We start from the raw sequence: 20994 nt of genomic DNA, 5'->3' as shown, positions 1-20994 counted from the left end.
CACTTTAGTGACAATGGGCAATTTAGTCTGTTATCTGAGAAATAAAATTAAGCACAAATTATGCAGACAATAACTTTTTCACCAGGAGGTAACAGCATTTTGAAAAAAATATTACAGATTTAACATTATATCTTGGAGATGTTTCTACTTTGATGTTCTCTCTAAGTAGACCATGAAGTTTTCAGAAATAACAAAAATTAAATCTTGTCTTTTAAGCATCTTCATTTGTAGTTTTCTCAGATGTGGGAGTTTGGGAGTTAGGGAAGGGGGAGGACTTTGGGAGGGCATTTGTTTTTTGTGAGTTTTTTGCATTAGGAGAACAAAATCTGAGCAGCATCTAATAGCGCAGAAGACAATTGCTCAATCAAAAAGCCAGTGGTTTTGCCTCCATTGTACAAGACCTCTCCACTAGCTTGTACTGCCAGTGCAAAACAGAAGCTTTGAAGAGCATTTATACACACAGTGAGAATTGGACATCCTCCCATTCTGCCATTCAGTCTGCCTTGCAAAATCTCCTCTCTAGACTCCAAAACATCCTTAATGAAGGACCAGGTAAAGGCATGGAGTGAGACAGGGGAACGTGTAGCTCACTGTGTGCACCGCCCTGCTTCATAGGTCTGTCCACACTAGCACAGACAAAAACTTGAATTCAGTACTATGGTCATTCCTTAGTATCTAAGTAATTAGTGAGCCTCAATGTGATTTAATATTGTTTATAAAACTGTTCAACATGTTCATACTCCATGATAATATGTTGATCTCAGGGGTCCTACATGAGTCATAGTCACTGCTGCTCAAGAAGATGGCATCCAGTTAAAGCTACTTGCCAGAGAAGTGTCACAGTAACAAGCTGCTTGTGGCGAGGCAGACCATAATGCTACCTGCATTCAGACAGTGAAAAATGTCAGAAGTTGCTTTAAGAAGTTCAAGTTAGGAGTTGAATGAGAAACATTTACTTTGTCTCACGCAAACTTTGGAGGTATGTCATTGCAAATCAGAATGCAAAATCAGATTGCCAAAATGGGTACCTCCCCAAAGTGGATTGGTCTAACTCAAACATTTCGCTTGGAACATTCAGAAGTGTTTGTTTCTTGCTTGTTTTTCCAGACTTGTTTCTCTTGTAGCTAAGAACATATTCTCTGGTCTCAACTCTCATTTAAGTGGTGTGGTGTTTGATAGTCACCCCCCAGGAATACTAAACCAGTGGTAGTGCTCCTGGAAGAGGTGCTGGAGAGAAACAAAAGGCTTCAATTACAGTACCTCAGATTTTTAAAAAATAGTTAAAGTCTAAAGCTATTGGTATGATATTTGGATCAGTTGGTGAATCCATCCCATTAAATGCAGGTACCTCACAGAGGTGACCAAGTTAGAATCTCCTCCATGGGCAATGCCACCTTATCTTGCACAACAGAAACTGTCCACCTGAGAGACTCGCCAGTCTCACAGACCCCACAGGAGTCCCCCACTGCCACACTCATGCCTCTCCCATGTGCACCAGGAGCACAGTCCAGCCTTTGTGAGGAAGCTGGCCAAGCTGAGGTGACACAGAGTGAGTAAGGACACCTCCTTCACCACAGTGGCTGATCTGGAGGGAGAGCTTCAGAAGCATGGAAGGATGCTTTCCGTGGCTTGCAGCACGGAGGGACTGAGCAGGCACCAGATTCTGACCAGTTAGAGCTCTGCAGTCATGCTGGGATCCAGCTGCCTCTGAGAAGAAGTAGGTCTAGCATGAGGCCAAAGCTATAATGGCTGAGAAGATTTGAAGCAGTGTTTGGTATATTTTTTCTCATGACAGAATAATAACAAAATTAATATAGGTAGAAAAGTCATAGTCAATAAGCAAAAGGTGACTACAAAATATATTGTTTTGGTAAAAAAAGCAATTACTACTTTGGTTATTACAGAGTCCCTCAGTCCATTGGTATTCATGATGAATCTCAAGGTTCACCAATAAACATTTACCTTTCATAAATTTTGAACAGTATTTTCACCAGCCATCACGGTATGCAGTTATAACTTTCACAAATAATATAATCATCTCATTCTTCAAATTGATCGAGTTTTTCTTCTCTTTAAAAAGGACTGACAGTTGCACTCAGAAATCAGCCTATGTGGCTTTACGGGTTTTTATTTATTCTTCAGAAAACATTTGCCCTGGCTGGTGCAAAAGATTTGTGTAGGCTGAACAAAAATGCCAGTGAAGTTATCAGAAAGTATTCTACTCACTGCAATGGGAATAGCTTCAGGCACATTGAACTCACGTTCCATTACATCTCCTTCATTTACAGTATGGTGATGGAGGAAAGTAATTTCATATCCCTTCAAGCCTTCTCTGTCAGTAAGTAGTTGGTAATGTTTGATTCCCTTCTCCTTGGGTGGTTAATTTTTAGTGGCAGTAGGGAAATGTAATTACCTTCATTTTGGTATAGTTCTAGGCTATACCTAGTCTCCCAAACATACCAAGTGCATCAAAACTGCCTACCGAAGGAATTTCAACATATATATATTAAAATTATATATTAGATTCAGCAGTTCCTTTTCCCCTACAGCAACAAATCTGGCCTTTGTGAGCTAGTATTGTATGAAATATAAGCTGTGCATTCACATACAGATAATTCCTTTGCAGAATTGTATTTTTTTGCCCATTTTAAATCCATTTTCAGACTGTCATCTAATAAATACCAGATCCCAATTTATGTTCAGGTAGAGTATTATATTAGCATTCTTGGAACTCTACCTCGTTATTGCACCCTGCCTATATAAGATGAACATTTTTCTTCAAACACAGATGTCAACCTATATTGATGAGATTCTCCCACTCCTAATAATAGGTATGAAATCTTTCAACGGTCCCTGCATAGTAATGCATAGCCCATTCTGTAATGAGCCATTCAGCATCCACATGAAAAGCTTGCAAGAAAACTACCTTCTCCAAAAGCTAAAATGATGTATTAAAACTTGCAAAACTTGGTATTGTATCAAAGAAAATTAGAACATTCCCTAAGGCTTTGAGCACAGTAGTACATGCACAGCCCTGTGTGTGCAATCTCTTATCTCTCCTCCAGTATGATGTGAAGGCCACCATTTAAAATTGCTTATTAACTTTTTAGCTTACAGAAGACCAAGCAAAAACTGCTCAAGATTGCCGTGTCTATGTATGATCCTTGATTTAAGAGCTTGTTGATTTTTACCACAAAGTGCCATCGTCTTCCATTCGTTTTCCCTCTTTTGCTTTGCTGTTGCAATGGATAGGGCTGCTGCCTCAGAAAACCACTTGAGAATATTGATATGGAGCAACTGGAGAAGGAATTACCTGCAAAAGAGGAATTCCAGAGGCCATCTGGTTCGTGCCCCACACTGATGGAGAGACACCCCTATCAGATCAGTGCCCAGTCACTTCTCAAAATTTTCTGACAGAAGGTATTCCAAAGCCTCCCGTATATCTGTCGCTATGTATCTTGAGAGTTGACTTTTTTTCTCCGAAAATCAGACTTACATCTTCATTTCTGCAACTGAACTGATTACTTCCTGTCAGCTGTGAAAAACAAGTGGACATGGAAAGCAACTAATTGTTACACTCTTCACAGTTATCTTTTACATATTAGAAATGTTACGTTACATTATGTTATGATGTCCCCCACATCCATCCTCTCCTCCTTAGACTAAACAAAGGCAATTCCTTCAACCTGCCCCTCAGAAGGTGACATCTTTGAGACATCCATCTTATTAACGGTGCCTTCCAGCTTTTAGCATGCTCTAGTTCATCCACACTTTTCAACCCTTCTCAAGTTGGTATAGCTGAAAAGTGGGGAAATTGCCCAAAGAGAAATCACCTTCACATGAGATCCTGAGTGCCGCTGAAGACCCAGAGCCCACACAGAGGCCATGTCCCTGCCATTCACCCCTTCCCCTCCCGACAGCAGTCTCAGCTGATCCCCAATGCCAGTGCTGTCTCCAGGCAGCAGGGCAAGGGGACACATCAAACCTGCTTGGCCCTGTCCACGCTCCCCCTTTCACCCAGTGCTTTGCCTTGGAAGCTCCCTGTGGAGAACAAGTGCTGCTGAAAAAGGATCCTCCTTACCAGCCCCCATGACCCTGCTCAGGTGAAGGGAAGAGAAGAGAAGGGCAACACACCTGGGAGATGCTTTTCTTTATGAAACGTATCATTTTACGTGGATCAGAGGGTGCATTTAAGGAATGCTTGTCTATCTCACATGGGCCACAATGAGTGAGAGAAGTTTTAAGGATTCATCCCTGACCTGTGGTGGGTAACACCTGGAGACACAGCTGATGTTCCTAGTGCTGGCAGGTCTGCAGGGGTCCTGGCTACCACTTCTTTTCCTGTTTTCTTCTGAGGTTGAGTATAAGTCTGCTGGGAAACACCAGGCGTTTTGTTTGCAGTGTATACACCAGTGACTACAGAGAGGAACATGGGGAATTTCACCTCGCTCTGGGCAAAATAAAGATCCAGGTGGGAAAAAGCCAAAAAACAGAACCTAAAACAATATTTTTATCTGGTTGCTAATTTTGTTGCAACAAAAGGATCTTTTCAAACACAGTGGCCACAGATCAGTCACCAACAAAGAGGCATCTAGTGCCATCTGAAATGTCCTATAGACCTCTCCAGCTGACAGATGCTACTCCACAAGGGTACAGCCCTCCCATGGCTGTATATTCTCCAGTCTCCTGCAGATGTCTCAACTATCAAAAGCAGCAAAAATGACACCATGTTCAGGCAGCTTAATCAGTCTCTGTATGTCATCTGCTTGCAGAGCTGGACAAAGAAGAAATCCTACAAGATACAAATTAACATCAGTTTAGTTCATTAATTTTAGACACTATTCTGCTTTTACAAGCCAGACAGACTTCTAGTGACTCATGTTATGCAGCTTTACCCTTCCTGAGGATCTGTAAGAGCAAGTATGTTTTCCTGTCCTTGTCCAATAATAGAGTTCATTAACCTCACATTTGAGTCACTCTCTGGCCCAAGTACCTTTTTGTTTTATAAATCATTCCATAAGCTCCAAGTATAGTTAATTACGTCAAAGAATGATAATCAAATCCAAAACACACTTCCATGAAAGTTTCACTGGAGGAACTAAGTGTAAAACTGAGACTTCGCTCTGCATCGGAACCAGCATCTGATTATCATCTGTTCTTCCAAGCATGCTTCTGCCAGCTTCCTTGTCATCTATGTAACTATGTAAGGATGTATGTACAGCCTTACTAATCTCTTCCTATAGTTAAAGTAAAGGATAGACACACACCCCTGGCCAGACTCTTGGATTGTCAATGCGAGTAAATACAAAGGGCCAGGAAGGAAGTTTACACACTGAATGTTTGAACATCTATAACTTTCTTTATTACTCAATATGTTTTTGATTGCTTCAACTAACTGTCTCTGAGGTACCACTCACGCTTAGCCCAGAAGGTAGCAGAACAGCTCCCTCAAACAGATGTTCCACTTCAGGACATGTACCTTCCATCTCACTCTACAGAAACATCACTTTGATGGTCTAAAACACAGCCCTCCTGTTGTCTTAGCCACAGAAAGTAAAAGAACACACAGAAGAGCAAACCCAGCTTTAGAGCAGAGGAGCATCCACACGGGCCCAGCAGAAACCCAGGGCCACATGGCTTAGACATGACCAATCTGCACTAGCAGCGGGAGCAATAGAGACATGATTCAGTCCGCATCCATGCAGCCAGGGAAATCCCTTACCTGGCCTTGTAACTGGAATGTTATCTCCCCTACTAGAGGCCTTTAGTTTAGGTGACACTGTGCAGCCAAAAAAGCCAACTGAAAGCCATATATTGCTGGGTAATAGTGACCATAGCACGAATTTGTGGATCCCATCCGAAGGGGTTAGGGGAAAGTTACAGACCACATGGGTTTTCCCTTTCCTGCTCCTGTGCTCATAAAACTGAGTCACAGGGAATTCCTCCAGGCAGGCCAGGGGCAAGAAATATCCCCATTATGCGCATAAAGGGAAGTCTTACTGACCAACCCTTTCAGATATCTCAATATAAATTGTGAGGTGAACAGGGAGGGATAATTTCTCTCAGTGTTCCTTAGCAGTTATGTGTTCTTTCATATTGAAGGAAAACCATATCATTTCTCTCAGCAGATAACCCAAAATGTTTTTGATAGTCTGTATGGCGAAAAACACTTACTTACTTATTAACATGCAGAAATTGTAATGTATAAAATTACAGCTTTTAATTGAAAACTGGCATTGATACAAGTACGTTGCTGGAAAGGGAAATATGGTTTGTGATACTAGCAGTGTTGAGCCCCATAGTGGGCTGTTACTTCCTAATGTTTTTATACATACAAAGCATACACCCATTAGCAAGCTACAGTAAACAAGTAGAGTACAACTGTAGTTAACAATTATTGCAACTGAGCTAGTACTGCATACAGGCTCTCCCAATCTGCGCTCAGACATACAGGCTTTCCCCTTTAAGCTTGATGCTTATGCTTACGTGTGAAAAAATGAGCTCTGTTTTTTATATGATTTGCCTTTCTACATTATCTGCAGAATACAAGTATAGCAGCAGGGCTGAAACTCTCCAGCATGACTCAGAGAGCTAAGAAAAGCCATCAGCCACCCTGCTAATGTGATGAGAACTCGCACGCAGAGCTGCTAACTGCTTCCCTGCAAAAAGCCTCCCCCGTGCTAATACATCTCTGCTCACTGTCTTCATATCATCTCTTCCACATGTATATATATACACACAGTGGGGATGAGCATGTCGCAAAAAAAGTGGCCTCAGTGAAGTCAATCATCATACCCTTGGTGAGTTAAACAGGGACAAGAGTTTGCCTCGGGTCTTGAAGTCAATGTGCCTGTGTAAAATTACATCTGAACTGTGGGCCTGATCTTAGCATGGGGTGTTTGCATTTCAGTTTACCCTGGAGGGAACCCCAGGAAAGTCAGTGTGTCTTAAGGTTGACACAGTCTCCATACATCAGCAGTCCCCTGGCTGAGGCATGAAGAAAGTGTCCCCACTGCTGCGATCCATGGCCAGCCCAAGTTCCCCAAGTACTGCAGCCCAGCCTTTAACCAGGTTTGCTGTTCCAGTAGGCACAGGATCCCCCAGTGTCAGCACGCCCTGTAACCCCGTTTATTGACAGACCCGTCTTAAGGGAAAAGAAAAAAAATATTTGTTCTCACAGAAGGCAGGGACAATGTAATTTATTTATGGAACTGGGAACAAAGTTACAAAAAAAACCCCAAACAAAAGAAAACCTAATGGTAACAGCCACCTGAAGTATTTCTCTGTCCTCATCTGCTCTGTCAGGACTCACTTGCAGATATTGCTGTCATGGATAAATTTTCACAAGCAAATACCCATCGGAGTGTTATTTTGGAGATCCTGCTTATTCCTCTGCTCACAGTCCCCTGTTTTTATGCTTTCTTAAAAAAAAAAAAAAAAAAACAGAACCTGTAAATAGTAACCAACTTTCAAAATTTGACCTATCTCCCCAGTATTCCCCGTTTCAGCTATTAACATCGGAGTTTGCACTGTATTTCTTCATTCTTACTTCATTGCTTTTTTCCCCTCCTGCCAGTCAATGCAGACAGGTCCCTCATGGCCAGCTTGGTGGCATCCTGGTTGAAATCTTGGCCTCAGGCATCCAGTGGGACCATGGGAGGTTGCGTTGCCCCTCCATGCCCAAGGATAAAGCACAGTCATTCTGATTCAGCAGCCCTTCAGAGATGCTCATGCAGCCCGACCGTGCAGCAGTACCTGACGCCCTCCCCTCCGCTCCAGTTTTCTGCTCATAGGATGAAAACAAAACCCATTACTGACCAGCAAAACACAGCAGATCAAAAACCAACCCATGCTGCAGGGAGTACGTGTTTCTCTAATTAGGGCACCTTCCCGGTATCTCTGTTTTTAACTGCTATGGCAACAGGCAGTATGGACATGAACCAATCGAATAGAATGGGAGGGGAGGCTCTGAAATAAAGAGAAAGACCACATTACACGAGTGGACTGTGCAAAATGACGCAGAAGCCAGTGAGCCTGGAATTGATTTAATAAGTGACACGCAACAGGTACAAATGTCTTGTGTCTAGAAAATAGGGTAAGAAGTATAAAGACTTATCAGCTGAATCCTGGTAAGTTGTATCCCATATAATTATCTTAACATCTTGAAGTGCAGAGGCGTTGGTTGAAGTAACCAGCATTTGTTATCTACAACAAACCCAAGCAATTACTCTTCAATGTAAAAAATATGTTTAAAGCAAATTCAGGGCAGTGCAGCAGTGCTAAAGTGGTTTCTGTTTCTCATGGCTGCAGTGTTTTCCTGAAGGAGCTCTAGTGTCTGGCTGCACTCACCCGCCAGGACAAGTACTTCATCCACTCCAAAGACCAGGAGGCAAATATCAATGCTACAAAAGTCCTTCTAAAGCAGGATGGGCAAGCAGGAGAAAATGAAATACAGCTCTTAATCTGCAGTTACAGACAAATGCAGATACAAAAATCAAAGTAATGCAAGACAAGTGTATTTCAAGAGAAAGGGACTGAAATATTAGATAATATACCGGAACAACATACTTAATGCATGACATGTGATTCCTATTTCCTTACTTCTCTTTCTCTTTTCTAGATGGGAATTCAGTTCACCCTTTTCCCTCTTTACTGGCAAGCCCTTATTTTTGTACTGTGTTGCGATACCGCAAAATACATGGAAAGAAGAGCCTGTGAGGGGACAAACCCAGTAAGTTCTTACCTCACCCTATTGACTGCAGACCCATTTTTCCAACTTTCTCTTTTAAAGTTCTTTTTAACATATATGTACATCAAATTCATATACCTACAGAGCATAATGCAACCAAATCAATAAAAAGGCGAAGTTGTTTTCTCCTGGAAAATCACCAAGAAAACAAACACAGAGTGATTACTACTGAGGATTCTTTAATATTGGAGTGCTGCTCACTCACTACTGTTACTTGTTAAGTAGCTACTTCTAGTTAAATAAATAGAACTAACTAGTTGCACTGGTTACTAGGAGCCATAAAAACAGCCTTCATATGAACTGGTATCAAACCCTATCACACTGTCCATCAAGCAATCTTCTAGGAAAAGCTTCAAGGGTCAATACACACGTATTCCTCAATTGGTGATATTGCTTACTCTCAAACTTTGAAAAGAAACTACAAACTAGCAAGGTCTCTGACACAAGTCTGTGTGCTCCTGAAGGTACCCAGCACTTCGCGCAGCTGAGCTCAGTCCCAGTGGAATTTACAGATGTTAATAATAATTTGTCAGTTAAAAGTTATCATATTGAAAGAATACATATTACTTTAAGTAATTCCAGAAAGAAAAGAAAATAAATCATATCAGCTTTGAAGCTGAACTCAGTCTGCCCATCTGTCCAACAGTGTCAGAGGCTGTCAGGACCTCCCAGGCATTCAGTTGCCTCTGGGAGAGTCACAGGACCTCGGCTAAACATGAGCTGCCACCTCCCTTGCAGCGCTGCCATCTCCAGGGCTCTGCTCACTGCTCTCTGTTCACCAGAGCTCCACAAACTCCTCATGAGCTACCAAAGCAGAACCTTAATTTCAGGAAATTAGTTTTCTCATTGAGCAATTTATTATAATTTTGGCTTGGAAGTAATGAGTGAGCGTTGCTTTCAGAATGTTCTCTGGGCTACACAGCAACACAGGTGAAGGTGACGATGTCTAATCAATTTTATTGGTTTCAGCATTGAAATCCAGTCTTCTCCAGCAGACATGCTGAAAGAATAATATTTAGTATACAGTACATAAAATGAGAAGCTTTGCAGTTTAGAGGCTTAAATTCATACAGTGTGTCTATGAAAGACAAGGCTTGAATACCTATGGATTTAGACATGTTCAGTTTTCTTTTACAAGTATATGAATCCTATGCTCAAGTTCACTATACATACAGTTTTCTAAATCCCTTTTAAAAGACATAAATAAGACTCATTTTTAGTTCACAGTGTTCCAAGTTTTATCAGCAGAATACTGTGTCCCATATATTCTTCCAAAGTCCAAACACAAATACATGCTGAAAATAAACCCTGATTACTTTGCTAGCTTTACTTACTGGGACATTCTTGCCTGTTTTTTTAACTCTAGGCACTGCTGTATATTTATGGATTCAAATACAAACAGCATGAAAAGGAAGGCAAGTGGGTTTTCTAAACAGCTTCTGTAAAGACCACTCTGAAAAAACTAAAGGAAAGACTGGTCTTGCCTCAGCTTTACCTGGTCATCTGCCATAGCTGCCCAGTGGAACAATTTTTTAAAGGCAGAAAAGAGACGCTGGATAAAGGGAGCTTTCTCCTGCAGGAAACACATGGGGTTTCCTTTCCTTACAGGTGAAGTTAACCAAGTGCTCTACTACGTTTCATCCAGTTTTCTCCAGAAGTCTCAGGGCTTCTAGAGAAGCTGCTGTGAGGAGTGCAGACAAACAAAGCAGCAGGTGTTATGCAGGACTGCAAATACCAGTAATCCCAAGGAGGTCTGCTTTGGGCACCCAAGAAGCAGAACTGTTGTGAAACGGGATCAGCATCTGAGACCAAGACACGCTGGGCAGTGAAGTTGCCATCACCCCTGAGCCCCTGTCCCCACAGCAGTACGGGTTGTCCCAGTGCAATTCCCGCTCCGAACCAAAAGAGTTTTTCCCTGTTTGCAACTAGCATGAACTACCTGGACCACAGGCACCGTGCTGCTACTGCATCTTGTCATGCTGTGGGCTGCTTCCCTGCCGAGACTTCCCGGGTGGGACTCAGGCATTCTCCCATTCTCAGTGCTGAGAAGTGATAGAGCCTGGCCTGAGTACTTACATATAATGCTTAAAGAGTACTTTCAGCTCTGTCTGGTAAAGCGTTATTGCCCAAAGGATCTTTTTAATCAGGAGAGAAAGAGGACTTTGTCCTCTTGACACCTTCGTCAAGCAGCTGCTGCCAGCGTATAAGGTCCAGGGAAGAACATCCTGGGTCCTGCAGAGCAGACTGATAGAGAGCCTGAAATGCTCGAAGCCAAAAAAAAAGTTTGGAATTACAGCGAGCTACAGCCCTCTGGAGGTCATGAAGTTCAACTCTCAGGAGCTGAGAGATGACTGGAAAGCTGTCATGACAAACCTGGACCCCAGAGATGACCACTGAAACAACCTTTCGTCAAGCAAGTTATGCATATAAATTATCCATTCCTGCTTTCAGATGCAAAAGTGTCTACTCCCCAAACATGAGCACCTATAAACTTCCAAGTCCGTACAGATCTAGGAGGAAAGCCTGATTTAGTCAAATAAGCCAGACCTGTGGCAGAAGAAGGAGCAAGCTACAGGGGAAGAACAAGTTCACAAGGACAATGATGGCTTTCCAAATTGTACCTGTGCCCTGAAGGGCCTTGCAGTTCCTCAGGAGGGGGAAAGGAGCAGGTCCTCACTTTGCCTCACTCCTTTCCCTAGGGTTTGCCAGCCAACTAATCTACAGCAACCTCTATTCAGTTCTGCCACTTTTTGGTCCTCATTCATACTTTTTATAGCAAATTTTGGCTTTGGAATTAACTGATTTTCCCACAATTCCCAAGACACTACAGAGAGCCCCTTGGAGGCTTCAGGGTAGAAGAGCAGTGGGATACATGGTTTAGAAGTGAAATAGGGATGGGCAGTTTCTGGGAGATGGCAAAGAAGAAGTGTCTTTGGGCTAACAAGGGAAAAGCCTTTCTTACTCCACCAGCTGTGGGGAGAAACAGGACCAGTCTGTTGGGAAGTACTGCCCACAGCTCCAGAGTGGGGAGGGAGCCTGGCATAGCGCTGTGCCCCAGGGGAGGGGAGAAAGGCAGTACCAAGAGCATCTGAGCACCAATGGTTTTGCTAACTCATCTTCCAGCTATGAAAAATCATAACAATGGCAGGTATCTCCTTGATAAAATAGGCCTTTCACTGGAAGGAATCTAAAAGGGACCTAGAGACCATTTTTTGCACTCTGTTAGATTCTGTGTGTTTTATGGTAATTTCTGTTGAATTTTATTTTCCATGTAGTTCTAAAACTTATCCCCCAGAATTCTACAGTTACAGTTTGTCTTTCTTTTAAAGAGATAAATTGCCTTGAGAATCCTTTTCAAATATTATCATTTTCTATGAAGTTTATTTAGGAAAATCCATATGCACAGGAACTTCAAATACATAAATAGCAGGTATGGATATTTTGCAGGTATGTATCCATACATAGTAACTCATATTATGCAGGTTTCCCAAATCAAACAATCCATGGGAGGGAATGAAGAAGTTATTTTCTTTACCAGATGTGTTTTTTTCATTTCTTCTGGCAAATGAAAAGTAAACATCTCAATACACATCATTTGCTCTAAATAAATACAGAAATTGACTTACTTTCCACAACTTCAAAATACCATTCATTATCATCAAACCCTGCCACCTCATACCAATTAATTTATTAATTTATAAGCAGCCAAAGGGAATGGATTTAGATAATACCTTAACATATAATTGATGAGCTCAGTGTTGCAGACGCCTTTGAGTTAAATAGCAGGACCAAGCTACTCCAGTCTGACTGAAGAGGTTTTTAATGAAATGTCCCATGTGATGAGTTATTGCCCATGAACACTGTATATCAGTTGGTCTACTGACTGGACAACTATGCATCGCCTGCAGCTGCTGCAAGTCCTCCTTACTTCCAGCTTTTAACATAGGGCAGTTTCTGCAGGTGCTGATTTTCAATAGCTTGCAGTGAAATACATTGTCCCAGACGTGAAGTTTACAAAATCATAAAAAATAATTTCTGTTTTCCATTATTAAGAAAGGAGTTGGGCTTTGGCACATTCATTGAATTCATTGCTCAGCCTCATGGCTAATATTTTATTCCAAACTTTCTTTTCAAAAAATCTGAAAGGCCCTGACATTTTCTTACGCTCTTAAAAGGTACAAAGTCTCCCATGTTTTTACTCTCAAAAGGAGGGAGAACGAAAAGAACAGAGAAAAAAAATCTTTTCTTCCTACCCCTTCCTCCTATTCCCCCAAGCTCTCCTCATTTTCCCCATAGTTTGAAAACCAGATGTAGCTGCAGTGGCAATGGAAGAGGGTGGGGACATGAGCGCTGTCTGAGGCGGCTTTGATATCTTCTGACTCTCACACCTTTTAATGTGCAGTTGAAGCGGGTGCTTGTCCTCTGGCCTCTCTGGCGTAGCCGAGGAACGACTGAGCATTTGCAGGTCCAGCTTGTGGCTTCTGCTACCTACGGCACTGGCCCCAAGGCAGCAGGGCAGGGCAGGGATGCTTTGAGCTGGGATTCCTGTGGGCAGAGGAGTTCAGGGGCTTGCCTAGTTATTGTGGTCCTCACCGCCAGCCAAAATTTCTTTATCCTTCCCATTTCTGTTAGCAGGAAAAGAGAACTAACCCATTTGAGACATTTCCAATGTTACTGGCCAAGACTATTAAGGGAAGTATTTTTCCATTGGCAAATCCTGACTGCATTTGCTATTTCATAGCATGCCACAGAATAAAAGGTACACTCCTGGGTGGCCTAGAAGGGAACATAAAGTGAAATTTCTGTGTGCACTGCGAGATATCTCTTGTGAAAATCAAAGCCATGACTGTGGATTCAAGTTGTACTGAAAAGACCTTTAGCTAGCTCATTAGAAACATTCTCCTAACATCAGCAACCCGCTTTTCAATTCCTCTGCCGGTTTCTCTCCTCTAGAGGTTGAAATTTAGCTACTGCAGAGAAACACAGAGACTCTCCCTCACAGCTGCAAACTATTTTTGTTTTTATTTATACTTAGGGCCTATTGTCAGTAGTCATACAGAGAAGGTGGCACATTTTCTTTTTCCAGGCCAGGGGCACGCTGCTGGGTGTGACACAGGCCAGGTGTAGTCCTTTCATAGAGAAACAGATTCAAGTTGAATCAAACGGGGTGAGGGAAAATCACATAAGGCACTCCACACCACTTACGAGTTGGTGACTTTTCTTGGGTAGGCCAAAGAGGGCACTAAGGGGAAGAGAAAGCTCTGCCTTACCCCTTTTGGCTCAGTTTGGCCTGACCAGTGCCTTTTAAAGCAATTGCACAATATTAGTTCAGGGGCAGTCCATTAAGGTCACAAGGAACTGATGAACAGATCCACATTGGTTCAGCTTCACTGGTCTCCAGTTACTCTGTCCTCTCCAACCAGTGTTTGCTCCCACCCTGCCCCGACCCCTCACAGATAAAAGTCAGTAGAAAGCCCCCAGGGTTTACCCTTCTTTAAGATGATGTTGCATTTCTCTCACTTCCACTAGCAGAATAAAAATTCTGGGATTTTTTTGCACTAATATCACTGTGGAAAATGTGAATAGATTTTGTCAGCATCATAGGAACAAACTCTCACAATAATTTGGCTTTGATTTGTGGGGATGATGATTGTATCAGTGAGGGTAAGTAGATGTTTTAATTTTCACCTGTAGCAAGATTTATTCTGAAGAGTTAAAATATATTCTAACACATACGCACGCACACAGGCACCCACATGCACATACACCCCTGCCCACAGAATTTGACCTGCTTAATTTAAAGCATTTTAAAACATTTTGCCCTTAGGTCTACAAACAGTTCATCCATGAGGACATCAATATGCATTATGTAGTACAGAGAATTAAATGTAAAAAAACCTGTACTGGCATTACAAAAGAACGGGCACCGATACTATAAAGATCTGAGCAAGAAACAAACTCCCCTTGTAATAGCAGACAGGGATGTGATTTTTCTCTCTAAAGCCATATCTGCCTCTTTTTAGGATCCTATACATTCAATTCACTCGGAGCTGTTTCGTTCCAGCAGTGGGTGTTGCACAACTTCCCACACAGCTGTTGTCATTTAATAACAATGGATTATTATAATAAAGCGAATAGCCTATTAGTTCACATCCTGGTTTATTTTCACGCCTTACTCTTTAGAAAACCAATAGGCAGCTGCTCTGTGACTTTAAACTGATCCTTATTCATTTCCTACAGGGTGTGCCTGGACACCAAAATGTATTATGCATGTACACCAACACAAAGGAGTCTCGTTCTTGATTCAAGCGTGTGAAAATAATACATTGGATCTGATGGTTATATAAATAGTAGTAATTATGCAGAAAACAGCCCATGTTCCCTTGGTAATGGCACCTCATTAATTTTGCTGAAGTCTCCCTAAATTATAGCAATGAATTCTGCTGTCAGGTTTTGGTTGGGTTTTTTCTGTTTGTTTGTTTTTCCCTTTCATGAGCAAATTGTGCCATAGAAGAGTAAGAAGGGAACGTTTCTGCTGGGTTGCAGTGGACAAATTGCCCATCAGATAAAACAGCGGTGGGAGAGAGGAAGAGCTGTGATAGATAGTATACACTAAAATTGTGCTTGCTAACAGCTGTAGAGAAAGTATTACTTTGACAAAAAAATTCAAGAAGTAGTTCCAGAAGTGGTGGAGCCCAGTTTCCAATGGATTTTTGTCTTGTGGGTAGCTAAATTGCATGAAGACTCTAGCATGAACTCACCGTGTCAGTAGACATGAGAGAACACTCTGAGGAGAAAGAAATAATATGAATTTTGAGAAAAAATGCAATTAGCTAATTTGGTTTTTTTTATTAGTAGTAGATGTCAGACAATGTCCTTAGGAACCAACCATTGACAGAGGAGAGGACTCTTCACTTGTTACTGTCCCTATGATTCGTGCAGCTGAAAGTCAGCCATGGAATACAAATTGCTGGAGGCCTTGAAGACAGCCAGAGCGTCTCTTCAGTCTCCATATGGATCCTCTGGCAACTAGTACGATTTGGGCTCAGGCTGGAATATCTCTCCCTCAATAAGGAAATGAGTGAAAATGCAGTGTATTTGAGACCTTCAGTAGTCTGTCAGATTTGGTTGAAATTGAACTGCAAATTTGAAAGTTATTGAGAAGGGAGCTGATGGTGGACAGATCTGTGCAGCAATGGAGAATGAGCTTAGTCTCTTCAGAAACCAGGCTAATAAAGAGATACATTTTCATGATTGTCACCTTTCTGGTTCCCAGGGCTAGCTGGAAATAGTGTCACCAAGCTGATGGTCTCTACATAAAAGTCTACATGTATTCCTTTCAACCTCTCTGTCTTTGGAAGTCCAGGCCTTTAATATATGTATTTCTCTTCAACGGACAAACACTAGCCTTCTACTTTCTAAAATTAAGTATCACATAACTTTTCACATGGAAAACTGTTCCTACTCAATGGGTAAGAGGAGTAACTAACCTCAGAATAAGACAACACTGGCAGGTACATTGTAATAGATCGATTAGCTTGTGTGCTGAAACAGTCAATGAAAACATAGCTCAGTATATGTGACCAGTTTTTAGAGTGCAGCCTGGGAACTGGAGGTCACAGAGACTCCCTTCTCCTCATGCATGGAGATGGAGCAAGCAGGTACTGTTCCAGTGGTGTTGAACTCAAACAGCCTCAGCACTTTTCAAAATATAATTATTTCAAAATATAATTATTTCATTCTTTATTCCCACTTTCAAAAGACTACGAGGAGGCTTTTTCAAAGACTGAGAAGAGACTCAAAGCTGGTTCGATTCCATTTACAAAATATTGGCTAGATAACTAACTGCTAATCAATAGTCTACAAATCCCAGTTGTGTGTGAAATTTTGTCCCTTACTACTCTTTGTGAAGTCCTACAAAGGGCTTCCTTTGATTTGCATTTGGAAGCGGGGGGGAATTGTTATTGTAGAGCCTCCTATACGACTAACATCGATTGTTAAGTAAAGTGCTTCTAATGCATTTCATTTTTTTCTCTATACTACTGGATGCAGCAATAGGAAGAGCTGATTGGGTTAATTCACCATTGTTGCCCTCCTGCACATACAGAAGCATACAGTCTCAACTGCCATTTCTCTACCTTGCAACTTCAGTTAGTTATCAGTGTGTTTCTGATCATCATTTTTTCCAATCCTTCGTTAGTTTTACCTCGTCTAACCTTGTAACTCCTGGTGAGGAAAGCTCCCAAAGAATCCCAAGAATCAGTTATTTCATGAGTTTCCCTCACTCCCAGCTGTGTCCCAGCTTTTACCCTGTATGGTTCGCATAGCTGAAAGTGTTGATGAATGCTTTAGTATTCATGTATGCCATGCCTTTCTGTCTCTTGAGGTCAGCAAGCTGCAGCTATATAACGTCACTGCTTTATTTCATTCTGCCTTATTCATTTCTTTCATAAATTGCATGCCTGTGATATGTTTTTCCAAACACTTCTCAACAAATATGACTGTGCTACAGAATCTTGATGCAGTAAATAGTTAATAAAACTGTAAAACAAGTATTAAAATATAATCTGAAAAAAAAAAAAATAGAACAAAATTTGTGTAGATGAAGTAATTGGCATGAGTATGTAGTATTTCTAAAAAGGCCAGTGAGAAGGTTGGAGAACACTAGGGAAACCCCTGGGCCACTCCTCCTTTCTACCGCACTGCCAGAAGTGTGCAATTTATTAGAGCCAACATACCTGTACAGCCAGGTCATCACTTTCAAACTCAGTTAATCCGACAGTTAGAATATTGAGTAGAGGTTGACTAGAGTTCTTAGTGACTGTAAAAAATAGTGTTTTCTAAATTAAATCCCCAAGTGGGAAAAATATCAGTCAATGCCTTTCTTACTAGCTCTTTCAAATTATTCTCCTATTTCATTGTATTTGGTTTACATGGCAAGGTTTTGGCAGCATGCAGGCTGCAGGGGCAGCTCCTGTGAAGAGACACCAGAAACTGTCCCCATGATGGACAGAACCAGTTCCAGATGGCTCCAAGATGGATTTGCCACTGGCCAAAGTGGAGCCCATTAGTGATATGGTGGTGCCTCTGTAATAACATATTTAAGAAAGGGTGAAAAACTTTGTACGGCAACTGGAAGAAAGGGGTGGGAAAATGTGAGAAAAACGGCCCTGCAGATACCAAGGTCAGTGAGGAAGGAGAGAGAGGAGATGCTCCAGGCACTGGAGCAGAGATTTCCGTGCAGCCCATGGAGCTCTACAGCAGAGCAGTGGAGCTTGGAGGACCCCACGCTGGAGCAGTTGGATGTGCCCTGAAGGAAGCTGCAGCCTGTGGAGACCCCACACTGGAGAAAGCTTCTGCGAGTCCATGCAGGAGCAGGTTTTCTGGCAGGATCTGTGAGCCTATGGTGGCCACAGGTGACCCATGCTGGAGCAGTCTGTTCCTGAAGGACTGCACCCCATGGAAAGGACTTATGCTGGAGAAGTTCATGATGACCTGTATCCCATGGGACGGTCCCCACAGTGGAGCCAGGGAAGAGGATCAGTTCATCATGTTATCTCTGCACAACCCCCATTCCTAGTCCCCCTGCGTCACTCAGGAAGCAGGACAGTGCAGAATGAAGTTGAGCCTGGGAAGAAGGAGGGTCAGGGAAGACAGTGGTTTTAGTTTTGTTTTATTTCTCACTACCGTAGTCTGTTACACTTAATTGGCAATAAATTAAATTAATTTCCCCAAGTTGAGTCTGTTTTGCCCGTGACGTCAATTGGTACGTGATCTCTCTATCCTTATCTCAACCCATGAGTTTTCTTCAAATTTTGTCCCCCTGATCTGTTGATGCAGGGGATTGGTGGACACCTGGCAGCCAGCCAAAGGAAGCCCACCGCATTCATCTATATATTTACTCTTTTTCAAAAGTCCTTCTGTGTCTATTTTCTCTGTTAGTCTCCCTATCTGGTACACCTTATTTTGACTCTCTTCTGTTGAAGTGTTTCTTATGTAAATACATAATCACCCATGTTTTTACTAAGCTTTAGTTACTGAAATTGCTTCATTTTTATTCACAAGTTGTGCTACTTAATAATTTTATTTCATTTTGCTTGACCCTTTGAAGTCCATATTCAGTCTTTACTGGTGCAACACATTATTCATTCAATTCCTGAGGTACACATAGTAATTTTGACAAATGCAACAATAGTCTGTTCTCTAACAAGCTTACAGCTGAAATAGATGACAGAAGAAGCCAGAGCTGGGGGCCATCAGGGAATGATAAGATTTGCACAGTATACACTTGAGAATGAATTGACACAGGATATATATAGATCATCACATCCTTGATGGCATGTAACCATATAATCAGGGTCTGATAAAGGCTTCAAGACATCAAACCAATGAGGTTTTAGAACAACCGTCTTGTTAGAGGTGTGGGGACTAAAAAATAAGTCATCCTTAAGCTGAAGCCCGGTGTGTTTCTGAAAAGGACTGAATGATGCAGTTGCCTGCAGCAGCAGGAGAGTGTTTTGGAATTGTTTACTTTTTTTGACAGTATTTTTGTATTTGCTTGTTGTGAACATGGGAGGGAAAGGGGCTTGCTTGAGTGTAGGTTTGCAGAAAGTAAATGTCAAAGATGAACGCATGAAGGACAGCAATCAAGGAATAGCATCTCGTGAATGGATGAAGAAGTGCTAGCACAAGATCTAGTGAGAAAGCATTGTTACTCAATGGCTTTCCAGTGGTTTTCCCATCTGCTCCTGTGGTAGTTCCTGTCCATGCTCAAGAGGTGAAAGTATTTGATTTATTGCACAAGAGACAGGCATTGTGCTGCAGACCAGCCAATCGTGGACTAACCCAATGATGGCTGCCAATCATGCGGCATGCAGAGCTGTAATCAATTGTCACCAACCCTGCTGACTTGCCAAACCGTGTTAAAAAAAAAACAACCATAAACTACTTTCCAAATAAGCAGTTGCTCTATTAGAGAGCTAATAAAGGCAAGAAGAGGAAGGAAGGTGGTCTGCTGGGTGGGGAAAAGAAGGAGTGGGGGGTGGGGAGAATGGCCAGACAATGATCTTGCAATTGACTGTGATCTGTTTTTCAAAAATAGTTTGTACTCCATCTGCAAACAGTATATTTCATAATAAATAGCACTGCTGGTAGAGTGGCTAGACGTTTTAAGAAAAAATTAAATGGTTTATTTGATTATATGGAGATAAAGCATTTGCGCAGGCAAAGTATAATTAAATACCAGGTTCTCTACAGCCCTCAGAACGTTGCTGCAAGGTCAAGCTATTGTCTTTTTCCCTTGTGCACCGCTTGCTTGTTGATTACACACACATACATATGCACGTGCACAAACACACATCTTCCCCCAAATCTGTCAGTCTGCTGGATTTGCAGTTTGTTTCCTGATTTGAAACAGTAGTATCCTACCGGAGAAAATACTTTTATACCACCACTGGTAGCTTCCCAAATACTGGTGGCATTCAGGAAGCAATGACAGGAAATGGCTTATTCAGCCTGTGTATTTCTGTCACCAATATCTAGAGACTGAGTCCTATTTAAAATGCAGCTTTAATTCCTAACAGACTGTTTGCCTAGAAAAACAGAGGTATGAATGAAAAAGTCTAACTTAGGAGGAAGGTGAGGTGTGATTACAGCCTTTAAGTTTTTTATTGGATTTCAAATAGGAAGAATTTTTTTACAGTGCTACATGTCACGGAAATCAAGAGTTTCTGCACAGCACCTGCTTGGTGGCTTCGGAGCCCCGGGTCCCAGGAGCCACACTGGCATGTAATCAGGCTGCTTTCTCCCTGGTTTCTGCCGTGCCTGAGCTATCTCCACTGAACATTTCATTTTTGTCACTCCACAGAAGCCAGGCAACGCTGTTTTGTTGGACTTTTCCAAGCACTTCTAGGCGCTCTGGCATGTAATTATTTCTACAAAAACCTTCTTCAGCTCCTTCATTCTCTCCTTACTCCACCCTCCTCCACAAGTCCCCTTTTGCTGCGCGGCTGCTGAAACCTTGACACGGGAAAGGCACCTGCTGTTTCTGCAATTGCTGCTCCCTTCTGCCCGGCCCGTCTCTCCACATCTACCCATGGAAACTTGTCAGCCAATTGTATTGTCCAGTGTGGGGGCAAGGATGGGCCTTGGCTGGCACCCGACACGCTGGGATCCCTCTCTCTGCAAGCACTCCTGAGAACAGCGGCAACACAGACATATCGACAAAACTGTACTTCAAATAGAAA

Source organism: Numenius arquata, chromosome 1 (genome assembly GCF_964106895.1).
Source record: "Numenius arquata chromosome 1, bNumArq3.hap1.1, whole genome shotgun sequence".
In the NCBI taxonomy this organism is placed as follows: Eukaryota; Metazoa; Chordata; class Aves; order Charadriiformes; family Scolopacidae; genus Numenius; species Numenius arquata.
The sequence above is the reverse complement of the archived record's forward strand: the minus strand, read 5'-3'. Positions refer to the sequence as shown.